This window comes from Schistocerca gregaria, chromosome 6 (assembly GCF_023897955.1).
Source record: "Schistocerca gregaria isolate iqSchGreg1 chromosome 6, iqSchGreg1.2, whole genome shotgun sequence".
Classification (NCBI taxonomy): Eukaryota; Metazoa; Arthropoda; class Insecta; order Orthoptera; family Acrididae; genus Schistocerca; species Schistocerca gregaria.
In genome coordinates, this window is record NC_064925.1 from 118,305,468 (window position 1) to 118,329,070 (window position 23,603).

Genomic DNA, 23,603 nt, shown 5'->3' on the forward strand with positions numbered 1-23,603 from the left:
TGAAGCGGTATTGAATAGCATATTTCATGACAGGTGGATTGGTCGTCGATGCATCACACCATGGCCCACACGTTCATCGGACCTGACGGCCCCGGATTTTTTTCTGTGGGGAAAGTTGAAGGATATTTGCTACCGTGACCCACCAACAACGCCTGACAACATGCGTTAGCGCATTGTCAATGCACGTGCGAACGTTACGGAAGGCGAACTACTCGCTGTTGAGAGGAATGTCGTTACACGTATTGCCAAATGCATTGAGGTTGACGCACATCATTTTGAGCATTTATTTCATTAACGTGGAATTTACAGGTAATCACGCTGTCACACCAAGCGTACTCAGAAATGATAAGTTCACAAAGGTACATGTATCACATTGGAACAACCGAAATAAAATGTTCAAACGTACCTATGTTCTGTATTTTAATTTAAAAAACCTACCTGTTATCAACTGCTCGTCTAAAATTGTGAGCCATATGTTTGTGATTATTACAGTGCCATCTATTACGAAGCGAGAAAAGTGGTCCATCTAGAACATTCATATTTCTTTACGTACTACACGAATATGTAATAAAAAATGGGGGTTTCTATTTTAAAAAACGCAGTTGATATCCATTTGACCTGTGGCAGAGCCAACTAGCGGTCCAACTATAGTGCCATCTTGTTTCCGCCTTCAAGCTAGACAAGTTTCTTTCCTTGTAGCTTTTTACTTTCACACTTATTTCGTGAGATATATGGCTCGGTCACGATCAATGGACCACCCCGTGTACACTGAAGGAAAAAAATCGCAACACCAACAAGCAGTTGTGCGACATAAACGAAAGTTGGTAGGCGTGTTTTTACATCTTAAAGATGGTGTCTACTCCAGTTTCGCGCTAATGGCATAAGAGTAACGCTAGTAGAGCTACCATCAGGAGCGGCTTCCCCCTCCTACTCCCCCTCCCTCTCCTGTGCCTCCTTCCAGTGTCTCTGCACTCCCTCCTGCCCTGTCTTCCCTCTTCCTCTCCCTCCCCACGTGTCTCCTGCGTCTTTGTGTACCCACTGATGCCCCTCCTCTCTTCATCCTGCCACTTCCCCTGCTGCCCCTTGCTATCCCCTCCTTTTCCATCCACCCTGCCCTTTCCCTCGGCAGGTCCCGCCTGGCAGTTTTATTCATCGTCATGTGTGCTCCAAGTGGGTTTTAAGTGTGATGTTCCAGAGTGTTTTTACTACTGTGGCCGACTTTTAACGTGTGCATGTCCATTCAGTGTCTTCTCTGAGTTTTGAAGAATCGCCAACTGTGTTTTTTTAAGTTTCTGGTGACTTTTTTTAACTGTCCTCCATGAACGTCTCCGTGTTAGTCTATATTTTGTACCTCCATTTTCTCCCATTATTCTGTTTTGAGTTCCCCTTTATCGCCTTATGTATGTTCCATTTTATTCTTATTTTAAGCTCATGTCACTCAGCTGAAGAGTGGCGGATTGTGCCACTGACAGCCCTCCCCTACCCATATGGCACAGGGGAATGAAATCACAATAAAGAAAAAATAAGCTACCATCAGGATGCAAATCAGTTTTACTTTAAGTACATCTACATCTACATGATTACTCTGCAATTCACATTTAAGTGCTTGGCAGAGGGTTCATCGAACCACAATCATAGTCTCTCCCTACCATTCCACTCCCGAACAGCGCTCCGGAAAAACGGACACCTAAACCTTTCTGTTCGAGCTCAGATTTCTCTTATTTTATTTTGATGATCATTCATACCTATGTAGGTTGGGATCAACAAAATATTTTCGCATTAGGAAGAGAAAGTTGGTGACTGAAATTAGGTAAATAGATCTCGCCGTGACGAAAAACGTCTTTGCTTTAATGACTTCCATTCCAACTCGTGTATCATGTCTGTCACACTCTCTCCCCTACCACATGGTAATACAAAACGAGCTGCCCTTTTCTGCACCCTTTCGATGTCCTCCGTCAATCCCACCTTGTAAGGATCCCACAAGCTGTAGCCGTCGTGAGCGTTAGTTACGTTTGATACTGTATACGTGGTCAGTTGGTGTTGGTCAAGAATGCCTTTAAGGCGACAAAGACGCCGTTGCCAACACCTCCCTGAGTTTGAACGAGGTTGTGTAAGAGAAGCTGCAGGTTCAATCTGCAACACTGACAGACATGGCAGGAACGTAGCCACTGTGCGTGGCAGCGGTAGTCAAGAGAATGCACGGTCGCAAGAGAAGCGGGCTCCGGACAGCCACTTGGCACTACAGAGATGAACGGCCACATTGTTCAGCTTATGGCTCTGGCGCATCATACTACACCTGCTGTAGAAATCTGACCATCTGTTGGTACCACAGTGACATAACGAACTGTTACAAACGGTTACTTCTAGAACAGCTCCAAGGCAGATGCACTGTAGCGTGTATTCCACTGACCCCAAACCAACACCATTTGCGACTTCCGTGGTGTCAAGAGAGATCTAACTGGATGGCGTAGTGGGTGTATGTTGCGTTTTTCGAGGAAAGTTGCTTCTGTCTCGGTGCCAGTGATGGCCATGTGTTGGTCAGAAGAAGAGCAGTTGAGGGCCTGCAACTAACTGTCTGCTTGTATGAATGCAGAGTCTCGCGGCTATAACATTGAATAAAATGTTCTCGGGCTTCCAACCGCGTCAATTGCTTAAAACTACACGAGCTTTCGGCCAAGCACTCCTTGACCATTGTCAAGTGGTATGACTGCCAGTGGGCCGTTGGTGCGCCCTTATATATACTAGCTGCTGGCTGTGACGTCACTCGTGCCCGTGACATTGCCATATATGGGCATGTTTTGAGTCGGCGTTCGATGTGCCCTCTTCAACCGCGCGATCGCTGGATCCCACGCAGCTCTGAGCTGCAAGCCATCGTCTCTATTCAGGTTGTTTGAGGTAATTTTTATTTCAATAGCTTCCATTATTGAACTGTCCTAGAAGCTGTTAGTGCGAGCCACACAGAGGTAGCGTCAAATTTTATCGTTTTCTAACACATACTCAGCTAACGCAGATTTCTCTGGATAGCGTAGGCGATAACACCTCTAATATTCTCTCCTGCGTTGTTCCATAGTGCGCACTGTATGTCCTATGTACTTCTGGCCACACTCACGAGGTATTTCGTAGACTCAAGGTCTTCTGAGACCTACAGCGTCTTTAACTGGTCTCAGTAATTGACGGATTTTCATTGGAGGCCTGAAGATTGATTTGATCTTGTGTCTTTTCAACAGGCGACTTATCTTGCCCGACACAGAGCCGCAGAATGTCAGCAAAGCAAGTTTCTTTTCCTGCTCTTCGTCGGTGGTCTTATTCTGATATTTCCCAGAAAACGCTTCTTTCACTTGACGGGCACTGTAGCCGTTATTCCTGAAAAACTTGCGTAGGTGGCTCAGTTCATGGGGCAGGTTATCGTCGTCTGATATTACTGTTGCACGATGCACCAATGTTTGTAATACTGTGCGCTTCTGTGCTGGATGATGATGGCTGGTGGCGTGCAGGTACAGCTCTGTGTGGGTGTTTTTTCTGTAGACGCTGTGGCCGAGGTTCCCATTTCGTTTACGGTGGAAAAGGACGTCGAGGAAGTGCAATGCATTATCTTTTTCCACCTCCATGGTGAACTGGATATTACTGTTGATGCCATTGAGGTGTTCCAAAAACTCGTCTAGTTTCACGCGTCCGTGTGGCCAAATGACGAAAGTGTCGTCAATGTATCGAAAGAAACACTCCGGCTTCAATGGCGCAGTATCTATGGCAATATCCTCAAAATTCTCCACGAAGAGGTTTGCAACAGCTGGAGCCAACGGGCTACCCATTGCTACGCCGTCTGTCTGACCGTAATACTGGCCGTTGTACACGAAATAGGAGGACGTAAGAGTGTGCCTAAATAGCTCGACCACGTCACTTACAAAGTACTGGGAAATCAGTTACAAAGCGTCTTTGATAGGCACATTTGTAAACAGCGCCACTACATCAAAACTGACCATAATATCATCCTAAGGCGTAGTCGGTTGATTCTGCTGATAAATTCTGCTGAGTTTTTTATATGATGTTCTCAGTGTCCCACATTAGGAGCGAGGAACTTGGCCAAGTACAAGCAGACACAGTATGGCGAAATGGCGTCCCGTCCTTGTGTGTATCTTCGGTAAACCATAAGCAGTAGGTGGTCTAAGCGCCTGTGGGAGAAGATTCTTAACCACACTGTCTTCCACTGAAGATCGCTTAAGAAGTTCTGAGGTTTTTCTTACTATTCTTGATGTCGGGTCGCGTGGAAGCTTCCGATAAGTATCTTCGTTCAGTAGCGCACAGAACTTATTACCATAGTCCTCGAACTCCATAATTACGGCGGCACTGCCCTTGTCAGCAGGAAGTACTACAATGCCTTCATCATTACGTAGTGCTCGAAGACCGTAGCGCTCAGTCCTGGTCATGTTCGATCCTGGTAACTTCGCCTTTGTCAGTATACTGGTGGTTTCTCGCCGTATTTCGCCCGCTGTTTCATGTGGGAGCTTGTGGACTGCCTGTTCAACACTGCTTATTATTTCACAGACAGGAATGTCCCGCGGGAAGGTCCTTTCTTAAGTGCCGACATTGCACCCGCGTCTATATCTCTCGCCGTCAAGTTGATGACGGTGCGTTCTGAAAATCTGTGGTCCGCGCCATGTTGTAGTTGCGATAGGCGGCCGAACTTTCCTCTCTGCTTCTCTGTATTTCGCTTCTGTGCTGACGTCTGTTGAGAAACCGTAGCAGCGTCGACCCATTCCCAGTCCATAGCTGTGAGTGTCCTTGATAACTGCGCTCCTGCAGCGTTTCCGATCACCCATAGTAAAGTCTGTAACTGGCTCCCCCTGTGTGTCATCTCTGCTCACAAGAACCGCTGGCTATGAAGACAAAATTTTTCCACAGACAACGAGCTGCGGACCAGTGCAGATAACTGGCCGAAAGCACAGGCGGCTGCTTTCTATGACGAGGATATTGGAAAGATGATACAACACTACGACAAAAGTCAGAGTGGTGACTATGTAGAGAAGGTAGGTGGAAGGTGTACCTCACTGTTGCAAATAAAACGTTTCGGTTTCCACTGTAGTTTCAATTTCGCGATTGATCCGAACTTACTTTGTGGACAACCCTCGTATATTGAAGTGTGCGATGTGCGACGTAGTGGCGGTCTCCCATCTCATTGGTCTAAGTTCAAACGCATGTTGAGAATATCTGATATGCTGGATATTGCTCTGCATATTCCGAAAAGATGCCAGCGTGCCCTTTTCCGCGCTGGGAGGTTAGAAACTCGGTACACTGAATACTGACTAGTGAATTCACGGTCCAAGGATTCCAGAGTACACGGTGGGGGTCACACGCAGGTGGGCTGTAAATTGTGACGTTGCCGTGAAGCCTCTAGCCATGCCACACGACATTGAAGCTTATAGGCACATGGCGCAGACGTGTTTAACTCATACGTAGGTGTAATGTAATCGAAATTTTCCATGCCTTAGTGTATTATTATTATTAGGCTTTTTTAGTTGTATTATTTTTCTTCAATGGTTGGTAATGTAATGCTAGTATAAAGCCTCTGAAGGACGTCAAGCTGTTTCACCATGTTGGAGAGCACTGCTTTTTTTCTGCGGGAAGAGGCTCACACAGATTTGGATCACATAACAACTGTAGGACTTAGATTTATTTGTTTTCGTCAGGTTCATTTAAAGTCTTTAGTTGCTTATTCTTCTGTTGCCTGCATAAAAAAGCCATTATTATGTAATTTTAAACTCTTTAAAGGTATTAACATGTTTCCATCGTCTATTCTCTAAAGTTATCTTACAACTTCGTACATTTTTTCAGGTTGCGTCTTTGTTCATACTAGTTCGCTTATTAGCCTTGCGTTTGCTCCCCTGTTGACAGATTTCATTCAGATGAAAGTGTGTGTCCTTATGAAACACATTACAGCACAGTCTTGACAAAAGATAACGTTTTATAAGATCGACACTACGAAGTCGCAGCCTTTGCAACATCTTCAGATGAACAGTTAGTACATTCTTCTTTCATAACCACTTGCTGTTGATAGTCAGAAAAAGAGTCTTGAATCATCTTTTGATCGAGCTTGAATTTCAGTAGCTCAGTGTTACAATGAGAGAGGCAATCCTGTATACCTGCATTCTTTGGCCTAACAACTTTTACTTCTGTTTCCATAATTCCTCATGGTGGGCATCAGAATGCCTTTCTGTTTACATAATTTCTCATTGTGGACATAAGCACACATTGTCATGTTCACAGCAATTTGTGTAGTAGTAATTTCTTCATTGGTTGATAACACATTTACATGCAGAATATCTTCTACTTCATCACAGTGGCTTTGCTTTTGTGGAAAATTTCTCTGAATAGGCCTATTAGGTTCATTGCTACGCCCTAGATCAGCAGTGGAGAGTGATAGGTTTAGAGCTGCAACAGCATTGGTCAGTAAAACTGGTTTCAACTATTTACTTTTGAAATCCGCTTCATAGTCTGGAACAGTAAAATGTAATGAGCAGAACATTTTGGTTTTGTCTCATTGTTTTTAGGAAATACATGAAACTTGAAATCGTGACTTACTTGTCTGCTGTGACTAGTACAACTGACGATCGCGCAGCAAACAATTATCTTTCACTTAAAAACTTACTCTAAAAAATCCCTCAGTACATAGATGATTATGGCGTAACTCCGTACTCCTACTGAGCTCTGGTTGGGTTCACTCTGACGTCAGCGGCGCTGCCTGTTACTGCGCATACACCTAGTGATCCCTGCCGTGTAATGTTGTATCTGGTAGATAGTGTCGGAAGTTCCATGCGGCTTTTCGCGGATGATGCTATAGTACACAGAGAAGTTGCAGCATTAGAAAATTGCAGCGAAATGCAGGAAGATCTGCGGATAGGCACTTGGTGCAGTGAGTGGCAACTGACCCTTAACATAGACAAATGTATTGTATTGCGAATACATAGAAAGAAAGATGCTTCATTGTATGATTATGTGATAGCGGAACAAACACTGGTAGCAGTTACTTCTGAAAATATCTGAGAGTATCCGTACAGAACGATTTGAAGTGAAATGATCATATAAAATTAATTGTTGGTAAGGCAGGTGCCAGGTTGAGATTCATTGGAAGAGTCCTTAGAAAATGCAGTCCATCAACAAAGGAGGTGGTTTACAAAACACTCGTTCGACCTATACTTGAGTATTGCTTATAAGTGTGGGATCCATACCAGGTAGGATTGACAGAGGAGATAGAGAAGATCCAAAGAAGAGCGGCGCGTTTAGTCACAGGGTTATTTGTTAAGCGTGATAGCGTTACGGAGATGTTTAGCAAACTCAAGTGGCAGACTCTGCAAGAGAGGCGCTCTGCATCGTGGTGTAGCTTGCTGTCCAGGTTTCGAGAGCGTGCGTTTTTGGATGAGGTGTCGAATATAATGCTTCCTCCTAATTATACCTCCCGAGGAATGGTTCAAATGGCTCTGAGCACTATGGGACTCAACTTCTGAGGTCATAAGTCTCCTAGAACTTAGAACTAATTAAACCTAACTAACCTAAGGACATCACACACATCCATGCCCGAGGCAGGATTCAAACCTGCGACCGTAGCGGTCGCGCGGTTCCAGACTGTAGCGCCTAGAACCGCTTGGCCACTACGGCCGGCCCTCCCGAGTAGATCACGAATGTAAAATTAGAGAGATTCGAGCGCACGGAGGCTTTCCGGCAGTCATTCTTCCCGCGAACCATACGCGACTGGAACAGCAAAGGGAGGTAACGACAGTGGCACGTAAAGTGCCCTCCGCCACACACTGTTGAGTGGCTTGCGGAGTATAAATGTAGATGTAGATCCGTGGCACAGTCTGTGTGCCGACGGCTTAACCGGTATTGGCGAGTGTATGTTTTTGGTAGGCAGCGCGTAAGCTGTTTGACCCCTTCTGCACGCTGGCGCCCGGCTTACGCACGATCTTTCGCAGAGAGAGAACTTCTAGGAACGTCGACCGCGACCCAACTGGGCGACAGGGAGGGGATACGTCTGTCGTGTGGGTGGGAGTGACTACTGTGGTGGTGGTGGTGGGGGGGGGGGGGGAGGGGCGGCTTACCCGAGCACCGACGATCGCGTCGTCATTGCTTCAGTGGTAACGCTCCGTCAGAACCGGCTGGTGCGCGATAGAGTACGCAACAGCGGCGCAGCGTTGGTCACGAGCCAGGGGCACAGTTCAAGGTCTCTAGTGCGTCACTGCGCCGAGCCGGCCACGGCGTGAATGAAGCCGGACCAGGCGCTCCTCTACAGGTACCGCTTTTGTTTTTTTCGCACTTTTCATTCCATTCTCTCACGTGTTTTACACGAGCGGCTTTCATTTCTTGATCACGACCGGTTGTTTACGTTTGCACATTGGCGCCAGAGTCACACGTGTTGAGTGTTGTCTGCCGAGCAGTATAGATACTGAGTGGAGGTAGTGAAATCACCACAAGGACTGTCCGCCTTAATAAAAAAAAATCAAAATATTAGCTCTGTAACTACAACGCTATCCCAGGACCAGTACGAGTTACAACAAAAATTCGCTTTCCAGAATTTCGCCCAATTTTGACCGAATTATCAACTTTACAACCCTGTCACAATCCACTGATTCAGAGGTTTGTTTGTGTATTTACAAATGGCTCTGAGCACCATGGGACTTAACAATTGAGGTCATCAGTCCGTTAGAACTAACAAGAGGGAGGCCACGACGTTCGTTACGCGGATTTACTGTAAACTTCGTACACTCGTAGTACTCCATGAGGACAACAAAATGTGTAAACAGCAACGTGTACCTCTCAAGCGTTACTGAGAAAATCAAGATGATTTCGGTCGTCAAATATATATCTGTGCGTGGTCAGTTTTACCATGAAGCGGCTGCAGCCGAGTGCTACTGGCAAGGTAGTTCAGCGTGTTCGGTCAGATCGTTAGCTACCATTTCTAATAAAAAAAAACTGAGCGAACAGATCAATGAACAAAATGAACGGGTGTCATCGGACGTCCGCCCTGAACAAATTCAACGCACAATACAGAACAAAACGCCTTAAAAAAAAATGGTTAGGCTTCAAGCCGCTGGATGGCTGGATCGAGTTCCGTTCATCAGTTGTTTGTTTTTATTTTCAACACAGTCATTTTCTTTACTATTTATATTACAATTGATATAATGGGAAAATACGTGTAATCGGATGAACTTTTATTAAATTTACAATGTTATTTGGCAGTCTACTAATTTTTATTGTCACAAATAATGTAATATTCACAACTATCGACTAATAAACGACCAAACGGATAAAGTGATACCTAAAATGTATCCTTGTCCGTGATTTGAGAAATCCCTTATACCTGGAAGTAGCCCGAAACGACTTGTTACCTTCAAGTTTTGACCGGCGGAGACGGCTTTCGAAAGATGTACAATTAATCGTCGTTTTCGACATTACGAGTGCAGGTTGCAGGATGGTATTTTTGGTAAAAATATGGAAAACATAAAGTTAAACGGTACCAGATGCATTGAATAAATGCTATGGCTCCGTATACGCAAGGTCTTTTGACGTTTTTCGTGGAAAAACAAACCTCATTAACATTTTCAAAAACCTCTCTTTCAGACAATATTTTTGAAGCAAACCATAATTCAGACGATATTTTGGAAGCAAACCATGCATAACGCAGTATTTCCTTAAAAATCGGCGCTGATAATTGGTTATGCAGTATCAATTGTATTTTAATAGCGTCTTCCGAGAAGCAATTTCTCGCTCTCTTTCGATTAAATACGAACAGTTTTGAAGACACGGGCAAGCATACTTTTTCAGTATCACGTTTACTAGTCGATAGTTATGAATATTATATTATTTGTGATAATAAAAATTAGTAGACTGCCAAATAACATTGCAAATTTAATAACAGTTCATCCTTACACGCATTCTTTCCCATTATATCAATTGTAATATAAATAGTTAAGAAAATGTCTGTGTTGAAAACAAAAAAAACTGACGAACGAAAGTCGATCAGCGGCTTGAACGCCAACCACTCTTTTTTTATAAAAAAATTTTTTGTCTATATTGTTTGCAGAATTTGTTCAGTTTGTTCGTTGATCTGTTCGCTCAGTTTTTTTTTTTTTTTTTTTTTTTTTTTTTTTTTTTTTTTTTTTTTTTTTTTTTTGAAATGGTAGCTAACGCTTTGAACGAACACGCTGAGCTACCGTTCCGGCACCACCTGGCTGTAGCCGCTTCATGGTAAAACTGGCCACGCACAGATTTATATTTTACGACCGAAATCATCTTGCGACTTTCTCAGTAACGTTTGAGAAGTACGCGCTACTGCTTTCACATTTTGTTGTCCTCGTGGAGTACTACGAGTGTACGAAGTTTAGAGTAAATCCGCGTAACGAACGTTGTGGCCTCCCCTTGTTAGAACTAATTAAACCTAACTAACCTAAGGACATCGCAAACATCCATACCCGAGGCAGGATTCGAACCTGCGACCGTAGCTGTCACGCGGTTCCAGGCTGTAGCGCCTAGAACCGCATGGCCACAGCGTCCAGCGTGTATTTACAACATACTCCATTAATACTACTTGTTATACTGCATGCATGTATTGTCTGTCGTGTGATTGCATTGAATGATGATGATGATGATGATGATGATAGAACGGAGAGGATAAAACCCTAGCCCGGCACATAGCCTACTCCTGGAGATTAGCAGCAAGGGGGCCGCCATGCTAAACCTCTCCATTCGACGGACGGATCACCAACAACTGTCACATGTCCTCGCTACAAGAGACGCTGCGGAGGGGTTCCGTATTTAAACCATACCGCCAAGTCTGGTGACCAGGAACTTCGTGGCACCGCCTCTCCTCCCCTTGCCTGCCAAATACCGTCAGTGTGAATTTTTTCCACCGCCAGTATTCGAACCGGCATATCCTTAGGTCGAGCGCCACCGCACAAGCGAGTGGTTAGCGACCTCGGCCACGAAGGCAGGAGATCCTTAAGAGGTAATATCTTAAGTTGAAAGGTTAACACAATAAGACGCGCATATTACTGTCTCTACTCGCAACACGTTTTGTAGGTAGTATCATCACATACCACCGAATGTACCAGCAAAACCATATCATTGCACATCACTTAGTACAGCAGGTATGGCGTCGTAAATAATGAGATGTATGAGAAACCAGCTTTTACAGAATGAGATTTTCACTCTGCAGCGGAGGGTGCGCTGATATGAAACTTCGTGGCAGAGTAAAACTGTATGCCGGACCGAGACTCGAACTCGGGACAGTTGCCTCTCGCGGGCAAGTGCTCTACCGTCTGAGCTACCCAAGCACGACTCGCGCCCCGTCCTCACAGCTTTACTTCTCTCAGTACCTCGTCTCCTAAATTCCAAATTTTACAGACGCTCTCCTGCGAATCTTGCAGAATTAGCAATTCTGAAAGAAAGGGTATTGAGGAGATATGGCTTAGCCACAGCCTGGGGGATTTTTCCAGAATGAGATTTTCACTCTGCAGTGGAGTGTGCGCTAATATGAAACTTCCTGGCAGGTTAAAACTATGTGCTGGACCGAGACTCGAAGCACAATATTTACTCACTTATTAAGTCTAGTGCGTTTCCGCTTTCACCACTTTCTACAGATACAGAAAAAACATAAACTGGTATCAGTAAAGGAAAATGAAGGTAATATCACAATGTACTCGTATATACATTACACGTTGAAGTAAAGCACTCACCAGAAATTCATAACATTAATCGTGCGTAATATGCTACATGGATTTGTCCAATAAGGATCAAGTGTGTGTAGCCAATTTAACGTAATAACAAGAAAGTGCAATATGATTTTACAGTATATATATATATATATATATATATATATATATATATATATATATATATATATCGCTCGACTGCAATGCCACCTAGCGGTTTCTTCACTTCACACTATCACTATACTGTAAAATCATTTCACACTTTCTTGTTATTACGTTAAACTGACTACACACACTTGATCCTTATTGGGCAAATCCATGTAGCATATTACGCACGGTTAATGTTATGCATTTCTGGCGAGTGCTTTACTTCAACGTGTAAAATATATATATATATATATATATATATATATATAATTAAAATACTAAGCATTAATAGACAATAATTTTATTTTGTTCGTCTAGTATATAATATAACTAATTTTACATAAGCCAGCTGTAGGAGTTCAATACATGTAACCGAAACTAAATGGTGCTATAATATGAAGACGTGTGAGGTAATGGACAGCTGTTACAAAATCATAAACTGCGAATGATGTGCAAACCAGCATCAAAGGAAGTAGTTATGCCAGGTCACAATCACTGCTGAGAAAATATAAGCAAGTATCAAACAAATTACGACGTTACACGCAAATCATGGAGCGTACAAATATTTAAAAATACAATGTTGGGAAAAAATCGCAACAGCAAAAAATAATTAATGTAGAGTCATGAAATTTCGGAAACAGGCCTAGCTCCATATTTCAGAAATTAACGTTGCAAAATCATACGCTACTGTAAGCGCGAGATACGTCATTACATATGTGAACTGCTGGTACACTGATAATCGGTGTAACCGCAAGAAAGTTGAATAAAAGCATGCAAACGTTTATACATTGTGTTGTGCAGGTGCCGGATGTCAGTTTGTGTGATGGAGTTCCATGCCTGTTGCACTTGATCAGCCAGTACCGAGATGGTTAATTTTTGTAGTGGACAAGGCTGGAGTTGTCGTCCGATGATGTCGCATATATGCTGGATTCGAGACAGATCAGGATATCGAGCAGGCCACGGCAACATGTCGACACACTGTAGAGCCTACATCTAGTTTTGGTTATATGCACTGAACTACTACAGCTGGCTTATGTAAAATTAACTATAAGATGTACAGCTTTGCTTCCTCTGTTTGCCGATAGGTGGCGACAACGGTAAGTACCGGTTTAAAGACGTCAGACGTCAGGCAGTTAGCTTGGACCTTAGTCCATTTATGTCTGCATCATACAGTTGTTCTTGATTGGAAACGTCAGCTTACGAGCCTAATTCTTGTCGTTTGCTTGAAGAGTTACTGTTTTTCTTTCAATATGAATTAAACAGCAGCTGAGTCTCATCAAATACTCTCAAGTACGTATGGTAAGGACCTATTAGTGAAAGAACGTGTCGTGAAGGGTTTCAGCACTTCAGGAACAGTGATTTCAACGCCGTAGACCGGCACAGTGGTGGAAGAGAGAATGTTTTAGAAGATGCAGAATGGAGACATTGCTGAGTGAAGCCTTTCGTCAGACTCAAGAAGAATTGGCACAATTAGTGGGAGAGACACAGAAAGCCATTTCAAAACGTCTCAAGGCTATGGGCATGATTCAGAAAGAAGGAACTTGGGTCCCGTGTGATCTGCAGCCAAGAGACGTTGAACGCCGTTTGTGTGTTTGTGGACAGTTGCTTCAGAGGCAAAAATGGAAGGGGTTTCTGCATCGCATTGTGACCGGGGACGAAAAATGGGTTCATTACGGTAAACCCAAACGCAAAAAATCATGGGGATATCCCGGCCACGCTTCCACGTCGACGTCCAAACCAAATATTCATGGTTCCAAGATCATGCTCTGCATTTTGTAGGACCAGCTCGGCGTCGTGTACTATGAGGTGTTAAAACCAAGCGAAACAATCACAGGTGCTCGTTATCGAACGCAATTAATGCGTCTGAGCAGAGCATTAAAAAACAAACGGCCGCAATACAGCGAGAGGTACGACAAAATGATTTTGGACCACGACAACGCTTTACCCACGTTGCAAAAGAGATCAAAACGTACTTGGAAACGTTAAAATGGGAAGTCCTACCTCACCCGCCGTATTCTCCAGACATTGCTCCCTGTGACTATCACCTGTTTAGATCAGTGGCGTATGACATGGCTGACCAACACTTCCGATCTCTTGAAGAACAATACGAGACTGGAATAGAAGGGAGAACCGATAGAGGTACTCAGGGTACCCTCCGCCACACACCGTCAGGTGGCTTGCGGAGTATGGATGTAGATGTAGATGTAGAAGAAGTCACAGATTGGATCGATTCGTGGATCGCTTTAAAAGATGAACAATTTTTTCGTGGCGGGATTCGTACACTGTCCGAAAGATGGGAGAAAGTAGTGGCCAGCGACTGAAAATACTTTGAATGATACATTGTAACCAAGTTTTTTCATTAAAACCTCAAATGTTGGGGGAAATGGCGGAAGCAAAGTTGTACATCTTGTATATTACGTAACAGACAAAGAAAATGAAACGATTGTCTGTTAATGCATAGTATTTTCATTAATTGCATATTATTTTTCTATATAAATTAAGTATGATGTTTCATTATCGCCACGACTGTAAAGCCACCTAGAGGCTTTCTTCAGTTTACAGTATCAGTGAACTGTAAGATCACTTTCCATTTGCTTGTCATTACTGTAGGTTGACAAAGTACTCTGTATCCATGTTGGACAGACCCAGCTGGCTTATTACGCGCGAATGATATTATGTATTTATGGTGAGTGCTTTATTGCAGTGCGTAATGTATATCTTGTGGTATCACCATAGCATTCCTTCACCACTACCGGTTTATGAACTTTTGTAGACATGGAAAATGGTGAAAACCGAAACGCGTAAGTGATAGCAAGCGAATAAATACTGTGTAATACTTCCATTTTTGTCATTGTGGAAAACCGGTGTTTCCGCCATCCGGGTCTTTTGCAGTGTGTCGGCACACAGCAGCCGTCATTTCCACAGGTGTCACCGACGACCACTTCCCCCTTGGCAGAACCGCAAAGGAGTGTTCGCTACAGCGGGAAAGAACGTGACCGGGTGGCATTTCCTCGTGCTGGCCTTGCAAGTATCCATTGTGCCGGATTGCTTTTTAGTGTCCCCCATTCCGTGCTGGCACCGTGAATTTCAGCCTTTTTAGTCTACAATTCCGACCCTACGATAATGCGTCAGTTGGGCCACCCAAAAGGTACCCGAAAAGAGTAAATATACTAGGTGCGGCTATAGCGGACAAGTTTCTGACGTACTCAAGGCAGTTTTTAACCTTTATACACTCCTGGAAATTGAAAAAAGAACACATTGACACCGGTGTGTCAGACCCACCATACTTGTTCCGGACACTGCGAGAGGGCTGTACAAGCAATGATCACACGCACGGCACGGCGGACACACCAGGAACCGCGGTGTTGGCCGTCGAATGGCGCTAGCTGCGCAGCATTTGTGCACCGCCGCCGTCAGTGTCAGCCAGTTTGCCGTGGCATACGGAGCTCCAACGCAGTCTTTAACACTAGTAGCATGCCGCGACAGCGTGGACGTGAACCGTATGTGCAGTTGACGGACTTTGAGCGAGGGCGTATTGTGGGCATGCGGGAGGCCGGGTGGACGTACCGCCGAATTGCTCAACACGTGGGGCGTGAGGTCTCCACAGTACATCGATGTTGTCGCCAGTGGTCGGCAGAAGGTGCACGTGCCCGTCGACCTGGGACCGGACCGCAGCGACGCACGGATGCACGCCAAGACCGTAGTATCCTACGCACTGCCGTAGGGGACCGCACCGCCACTTCCCAGCAAATTAGGGACACTGTTGCTCCTGGGGTATCGGCGAGGACCATTCGCAACCGTCTCCATGAAGCTGGGCTACGGTCCCGCACACCGTTAGGCCGTCTTCCGCTCACGCCCCAACATCGTGCAGCCCGCCTCCAGTGGTGTCGCGACAGGCGTGAATGGAGGGACGAATGGAGACGTGTCGTCTTCAGCGATGAGAGTCGCTTCTGCCATGGTGCCAATGATGGTCGTATGCGTGTTTGGCGCCGTGCAGGTGAGCGCCACAATCAGGACTGCATACGACCGAGGCACACAGGGCCAACACCCGGCATCTTGGTGTGGGGAGCGATCTCCTACACTGGCCGTACACCTCTGGTGATCGTCGAGGGGACACTGAATAGTGCACGGTACATCCAAACAGTCATCGAACCCATCGTTCTACCATTCCTAGACCGGCAAGGGAACTTGCTGTTCCAACAGGACAATGCCCGTCCGCATGTATCCCGTGCCACCCAACGTGCTCTAGAAGGTGTAAGTCAACTACTCTGGCCAGCTAGATCTCCAGATCTGTCCCCCATTGAGCATGTTTGGGACTGGATGAAGCGTCGTCTCACGCGGTCTGCATGTCCAGCACGAACGCTGGTCCAACTGAGGCGCCAGGTGGAAATGGCATGGCAAGCCGTTCCACAGGACTACATCCAGCATCTCTACGATGGTCTCCATGGGAGAATAGCAGCCTGCATTGATGCGAAAGGTGGATATACACTGTACTAGTGCCGACATTGTGCATGCTCTGTTGCCTGTGTCTATGTGCCTGTGGTTCTGTCAGTGTGATCATGTGATGTATCTGACCCCAGGAATGTGTCAATAAAGTTTCCCCTTCCTGGGACAATGAATTCACGGTGTTCTTATTTCAATTTCCAGGAGTGTAGAAAGAACAGCTACAGTATAGTACAGAAGACAATTGAAAGAAATACATAATGAGACGAAGAGAATAACACTTTTATTCGAGGATAATAATTATAATGAAGCCACCGGATATCATGAGAATCCTGTCGACATTACAAAAAGCGAGACATCGTTCTTCACAGACAGCAATCCGTGCTTCACAGACAGCAATCTATGCTCCATTCTGGCTACAAGGTGGGTAAGGAGTCCTTGTAGCACCATACCCCAATCCTCCACCTGTGCTGTTGACAACTGCTGGATGGTCTGTGGTGTATGTCGATGTCTTGCAGTATGCCTGTCCACTGCATCCCACAGGTGCTCGATGGCTTTAAGTCGAGCGGAGGGGGGCCAGTGCATTCGCCGAATATCCTCAACAGTTCCTCCAACCGTGCTGTTCGATGCAACCGCTTACTGTAACGTGTAAAAAATTTGTCCACTTTAAAGGTTTTCCCCGATCTGATGATGATAAGATTCTTGAATGCTGTGTCGTGTCCTCTCAATTTTGGACCCTAGTATTTACCGAGTTACTCCAGACTGAATTGCTTCTTGTCTGTTGTTGAAGACGACCGTAATTTTACCAAAAAGGCGAATTTTGTTTAGGAGACATCTGCTAATACCTTCGTTTTATAATTATTTTAGCCTTTACAAATTAGTTTTTCTAGTACTTTATTTTTATGTTAAAAGTAATTCAATGTGTTATAATAATTACTTCATGTAATTCACGTAGGGACATACCATATCCATGGGGGAAAACTGGAAGCTAGTTCCTCAAGGGTCGTTCTTTCGTGGATCTTCTGTCGTTCTTGTTGCACTGAATGGTGTAGCATTTGAATTGGAACACTCCGCAGACTTAGTTCTTTTTGCGAATGAAGCACCTATTTTACTAACTACGGAATCATTAAATCAGAAAACACTGAAAGAGGTTTTGTGAAGTTAATTACTAGTTTTGACAGCCACTGTGGCCCTGCGGTTCTAGGCTCTTCAGTCCGGAACCACGGGGCTGCTACGGTCGCAGGTTCGAATCCTGCCTCGGGCATGGATGTGTGTGATGTTCTTAGGTTAGTCAGCCCTAAGTAGTTCTAAGTCTAGGGGACTGATGACCTCACATGTTAAATCCCATAGTTCTTAGAACCATTTGAACCATTTAATTACTAATTTTGCAACATGCATTTGCTTCAAAGTTTGAAAACACATATCCAGTACAGTTTCATGTTACAAAGAACACAATGCCATTCGTGGACACGGCATGCTGAACAGAAACCGTAATAACTGTAAAAATTTCAAAGATCTTTAAAGTATATAGTGATGAGAATTTAAAGAGCAAAAATGATTCATTGGATCTTCTAAAACGATTAGGTTGAGCTACTTTCGCTGTAAGGGTAATCGCCAAGTTTGGAGACGCAGAAATCAGCTAGTTAACATATTTTCTTCCCTACTGACCTCCTCATTGGTTATAGGAAGTGTGTGAGAAAAGTAATCTACAAAAGTTTTTATTTTTTACAAACAACAGTGTTGTCCCCTTAAAAGCAGTTCCTTTCCGCAGTTATACAACGGCAGAGTCGTTCTTCCCAGTCTTGGCAGCAGCGCTCAAAGTCTTCAACTGGCAGGACCTTTAACATGTCAGTCACACTCTTTCGGATGTTCTCCAGAGTCCCAATATGAGTTCCTTTTAAGACATATTTCAGTTGCTGCAAAAGAAAAAAGTCACAAGAACTCATCAGATGTGCAAGAGTCTGTGGAACAACGGGAACACCTTTTGAAGTAAAAAATTCCTTGAGGGAAGTGGACGAGCATGTGACAACTGTGGTAGGAAGGCGAATGACTGACTTCGATTTATTGGGAGAGATTTAGGAAAGAGTGGTTCACCTGCAAAAGAGACCGCTTATAAGACGCTGTTGCAACTTATTCTTCAGTACTGCTAGAGTGTTTGGGATCCATACCAGATCGGATTGAAGGCAGACATTGACGCAATTCAGAGGCGGGCCGCTAGATTTTTTACGTATAGGTTCAAACAACACATAAGTGTTATGGAGACGCTTTCGGAACTCAAATGGCAATCCATGGAGGGAAGGCAACGTTCTCTTCGATAAAAACTACTGAGAAAATTTAGAGAACCGGAATTTGACGTTAACTGCTGAATTATTCTACTGCCGCTAATATACATTGCGCCAAAGGACCACGAAGATAAGATACGAGAAATTAGGGCTCATACGGAGCCATATAGACTGTCGTTTTCCCTCGCTCTCTTTGCGAGTGGAACGGGAAAGGAAATGACTAATAGTGGTACAGGGTACCCTTCGCCAGGCACCGTACCGTGGTTTGCGGAGTATCTGTGTATATGCAGATGTAGACGAGTGACATGGGGCGTTATCATGATAGAACATCCATCTGTCTGCTGTGTTCGGTCTCACTCGTTTCACCCTCTTTCTGAGTCTTTCAAGGAACATCTTTGAAAAACACTTGGTTGATTGTTTGACCTTTAGGTCTGATCTCACAAGAGGACATACACGTTCGACGTTTTCATCGGTTTTTAAAGTTGAAGGTCTCCGTGAGCGAGGTTCATTTTCAAGGTTTTCTCTGCCTTCCAAAAATGATTTGTGCCACCGAAAAACGTGTGTTCTTGATAAGGAATTTTCCCCATAGTCCTGTTTCAACTTTTCATCAGACACACTGCCGGATTCTCCAAGTTTAACACAAAATTGATGGCATAACGTTGCTATAACGCTTTCGAAAATTATGTGATGGCTGTACAGAGACGATACAGGGACTGAGCATCTGGCAGACATGGGCACACCGGTCTATACACGCAGAACAACACAGCGTTGTCAGACCTCTTGCAGTCTTTTCAGTATCAGTACTGTCTCCACATACATTGTATGTCGGTGTCTCTCTTCATTTACGCAAACAGAATTCATAGAATGCTTAGTATGTCCGTCCAGTAGGTTGCTGGCCGTGTACAACATATGAAAAGCTGCTGCAGTGTCGGCCCATGGATACCTGTGCTAGGAGACGTTCGAGAACCTTTTAGGAGACTGCACTAAGTTCAACCGTAACGCAAACAAACTTGTGATCAGCATACACTGATCTCCGTGTGCAGTGCACCTACACCAGGTGTTGTGATGGCACTGGAAAGAGGCCACACCTGTGTATCGGTTATTTCGTTGTTTATCTAGCGTAAATTAAACAGTGAGGCACGTTAAAGTAATGCAAGCCTTCATTGTATGTGTTAATCACCGGTTAAATGTCTAACTCACGTACTTCTTGTTTCAGATCTCATTGGATAGACGCTTTCTTTATCCCGCCAGATATGCTCACATAGTCTTGTCCCTCGTAAGCGCTGTGTTAATATGTGAAATTGCTTCGTGTTCTCTAGTGAAATACTGGATCATATTCAAACATACAGGGTGTCTCAAACTTTACGGGCCAAATTGAAACAGCTGATAAGAGACTCAGAACCGATTATATTGAGACAGGGAACCAATGGTCCGAAATCCATATTTATTGCACACATCGTACACCGCAAAACAAGAACGTAGCTCATAGTAGTTGTTCAGAGAGTCGACAGCCAATCTCAATGCACATGCATGGCGACGGAGAATGAAGTTCCACCATACTCACTCAATGATCTCTGTTGGCTGTTGTACCGCGAGACTGGCAGCTTGGACGCTAGCAAACAGGTCTTCATCCATTTCCGTTAGTGTTTCGTACATCAACGTGTTGTATTCCCAGAGGACAAGGTCCATAGGTGTGAGATCCGCCGATCTCGCTGGCCATGAGGCAGAACCTGCCTTCCAAACCAACGCTGATGGTACATGTTGTTTAGGTGCTCGCAGGCATTAACATCGAAGTGGGGTGGTGCACTGTCGCCTTGAAACCACATCCTTTCGCGGACAACAAGAGGCCATCTCGCAGGAACACCAGGAAACGCGGACAGGTCAAACGGGGAGGCAGCAAATAAGGTCCTATTAGGCGACCTTGGTCAATGCCCGCTACATACGTTGACAGAAAATCGTTATTGGTGGACACTGATGTGGGTGGTGTGGGGATTGCCCTCATTTCAAACATGTCTGTTGCGGCTGTTGAAAACACCATCATGGGTGAATGAGGCCTCATCCATCAACAATGCAAAATTGTCAGGGGTATACACTGTTCATCACCTGCTCACACCCGGGATATTTGTGAGAGTGCGGCAGAACTGCAACGCCACTGCACTACATACGTTGTGACTTTGAACAGGCACTATGAGCTAAGTTTTTGCTATAAGGCTGAAATCTTGTTTCGCAGGACAGAGCGGATCAGGTTATGGTTGCGGAGGGGGCTGTAATTAGTTACTGTTTAGTTGCACAAAACACACAAACTTTTGTTTTCCTAAGAACCACTTAATTAAACATTGCCTTAAAAGGATCAAATTTAAACAATACGGCTGAAGGCCTAGTTAAGAAAACTTGCCATACCTCCCGAGCGGAAGGCCCAAAACCACACCAAAAACAAGAATGGCTGAAGACCTGAACATGAGATATAAAAATTGCTTTAAAGAATACACACGGCCGTAGGCCTCACTTTAAAAAAAATACTCAGCTGAAGGCCACACACTGTGCATTGAACAACTCAGGACTTAGGGCTTGGATAACAAGAATTTCAGATAGAAGAAGCTTTCAAAATTTTAGTTATTAAACCAATCAATCTTCAAACTTTAAGTCAGCTGAAGGTCTTATCCTAAAATTAAAACAAACTAAATTATTAGACGGCTGAAGGCCTCGCGCAGTTAATCAGACTAAAATGAAAATCACAATCCAAAACCAACAGACCAGTGGTGCTCAGAAATGTTCCAAGGGTCAGTCTGAGAAGGTACCTCTAACGTAAGGTGAGGTGAGACAGCCAGCCAAGAGTAAGGTTAAATAATCGGATGGCAACTCAAACTAGGGACGGCTGAAGGTCCGACTAACAACCTAATCAACTCCCTTCCACCCGACCAACGGTACGACTACAGATAATATCAGCCGAGGACGAAGATATCAGCTGCACTATGCCTTCAAAATTGGCGTCTAAAAACAGCCAAGCTACAATAACCACTCTTAAGAAAAAAATATGAACAAACAACTAAAAGGCTGTCGAACTACATGCCGTGACGGACAGCATCAACACAGCGAGGAAAAACACACTGCCGCAAAACTACACTAACGGCCAGGGCAGGTAACTGGGCCGTTAACAGCCACAAGGCAGAAAATACCGCTGGTGCTCTTCACTGATAAGTAACAACCAATTTAATAGTTAGAGATCACACAGGAAGACGGCTGCAAAATTTCGCCGACTCAAACACACCATACATTGCTCCTAGCCGGAACAGCCCGGGAAGCAACAACCGACAATGAACGAAGAGATTGATCAGTTAACCTGTTATAAAATCTCAACTGCTATCACCTCAACTTCAGTGTCCAGGTTCAGTGGACAACGAACTTTCGGAGCTCTCGCAGCTAGCACCTCACAATCCGACCGCACATGCACGCTGCCAGCGGTCCCAGCCTGACCTCTCGCTGCGGAGACTTCCTCGCTGCTCTGTTCCAACCAACCGACTGCCACACACACCACCGCACGGAAGTATAGTGGTCACACCAAAGATGATACAGCAGTGCAAGTATCGATAAGCACTATTGCTGCCACTGATGGAAGCAAGTCAGCAACTCGTTGTGGCAGGAAACTCAGGGAGAAATAAGAAGCCACTTGATTGCGACAAACTGCCAAAGAACAAACGGCATCAACGCGAGCCGGCCACGGCTCAAAGGTGTACGCTGTATACGTCCATAACACAATAAATATAATCCGTTGTAGACCTACTATCAACTGTTTCAGTTTTGACCCAAAAAGAGTTCAGGCACTCTGTGTAGACTGTGCACGCTGCTAACTTCCGTTTGAAACCAACATCTAAGCCACGTAACAGAGAGCAAAAGGCAGAGTTTCTGTCATTACGCGCAATGCGAAGTGCAACCGGCAGTTGCGGTTTTTCTCGTTTATAGCTGAGATCAAGCACTGATTTTAACAACTGAACGACTTGTTGCATTAGTATTACACGTGTAGCAGCACATTTAACATAATTTCTTCAAATTTCTGAATATTAACGCGATGGTTACTGTTTTTAAATTTCGGTCTTTTTTACAAACGACAGAATTACAGATCTTCAATGAATTCCTGATTTTGTTGCACTGTGAGTCATTTAGTTCGCTATTTCAAAAGGAATACAAGACAAAATGTCTGTTTGGTAGGTCCCACATCAATATGTGTCACTGTTTTTACTACGCTTTATTGAGAAATGAAACCATTGATACTCACAAAAAAAAACTTTTGTTTCAATGAGTACAGATAACAGAGCAATATCAAAATAATTAGCAGAATATATTAGAAGACATTGATTACAGAGAAAACTCTTGTAATGAGTTAGGTATTAACATATCGCTGTCTCACTATCTTTGTCTTTCGCACAGTTCATATGTTTCCAATTCATTGTACTCTTAACGTTTGTGGAACGAAATATTACTTGCTTTCACACATCTTCCAGTGCAACGAATTCTGCACAACATTTCACCATTTTCATGAAGAAATCTTTAATGAAAATCTGTACAGTTAATATAATTTGAACAGCTTTCCTGACGTCACCTGTAAAAGGGTACCTCCCTTAATCAGCTGATCGGTATGTTGGTTTCAACACCTCATCATCATACGCTGCCTTTATAACCCAGGGTAGTTGTCGTCAAACTGCGGCCACCAGTTCTCAAGCGTATTTTATAGAACTATGCTTCTAGCAACTACCGGCCGAATTCCAAATGGTCAACTAACGCTAGGGCCTTCTTAAGAGTGTAGTTCTGCTGCTCAGTAAGAAATAAAAACACTCATAGAGACAATAATATTTTAAAATGTGCCTAATTTTAATTAAAGTTGATCAACTCGTCTGTGAGCTACGTACAATTGGCCGTTTACCCCAGGAGTAGGTGGCCACTGCAGGGTTGGAGAATGTGAGAGGGGGAATGTTTTATTGACAATTGACGGACACACGACACGCCTGTTAGTCAGAAGGTAAGATATAAATCATTG

General features: G+C 44.3%; 1 protein-coding gene across 2 annotated transcripts in view; it reads left to right on the top strand.

Annotated features, from left to right (window-relative positions):
- Positions 1–8,114: 8,114 nt before the first annotated feature.
- LOC126278962 (uncharacterized) overlaps positions 8,115–23,603 on the top strand; it is a 297,991-nt gene continuing 282,502 nt past the window's right edge. Inside the window, exon 1 of one of the 2 annotated variants that reach the window (XM_049979247.1) lies at positions 8,115–8,281. The gene's annotated coding sequence lies outside the window, so the exon portion shown is untranslated. The remainder of the gene's footprint in view (positions 8,282–23,603) is intronic. The other variant, XM_049979246.1, reaches the window with a different exon arrangement.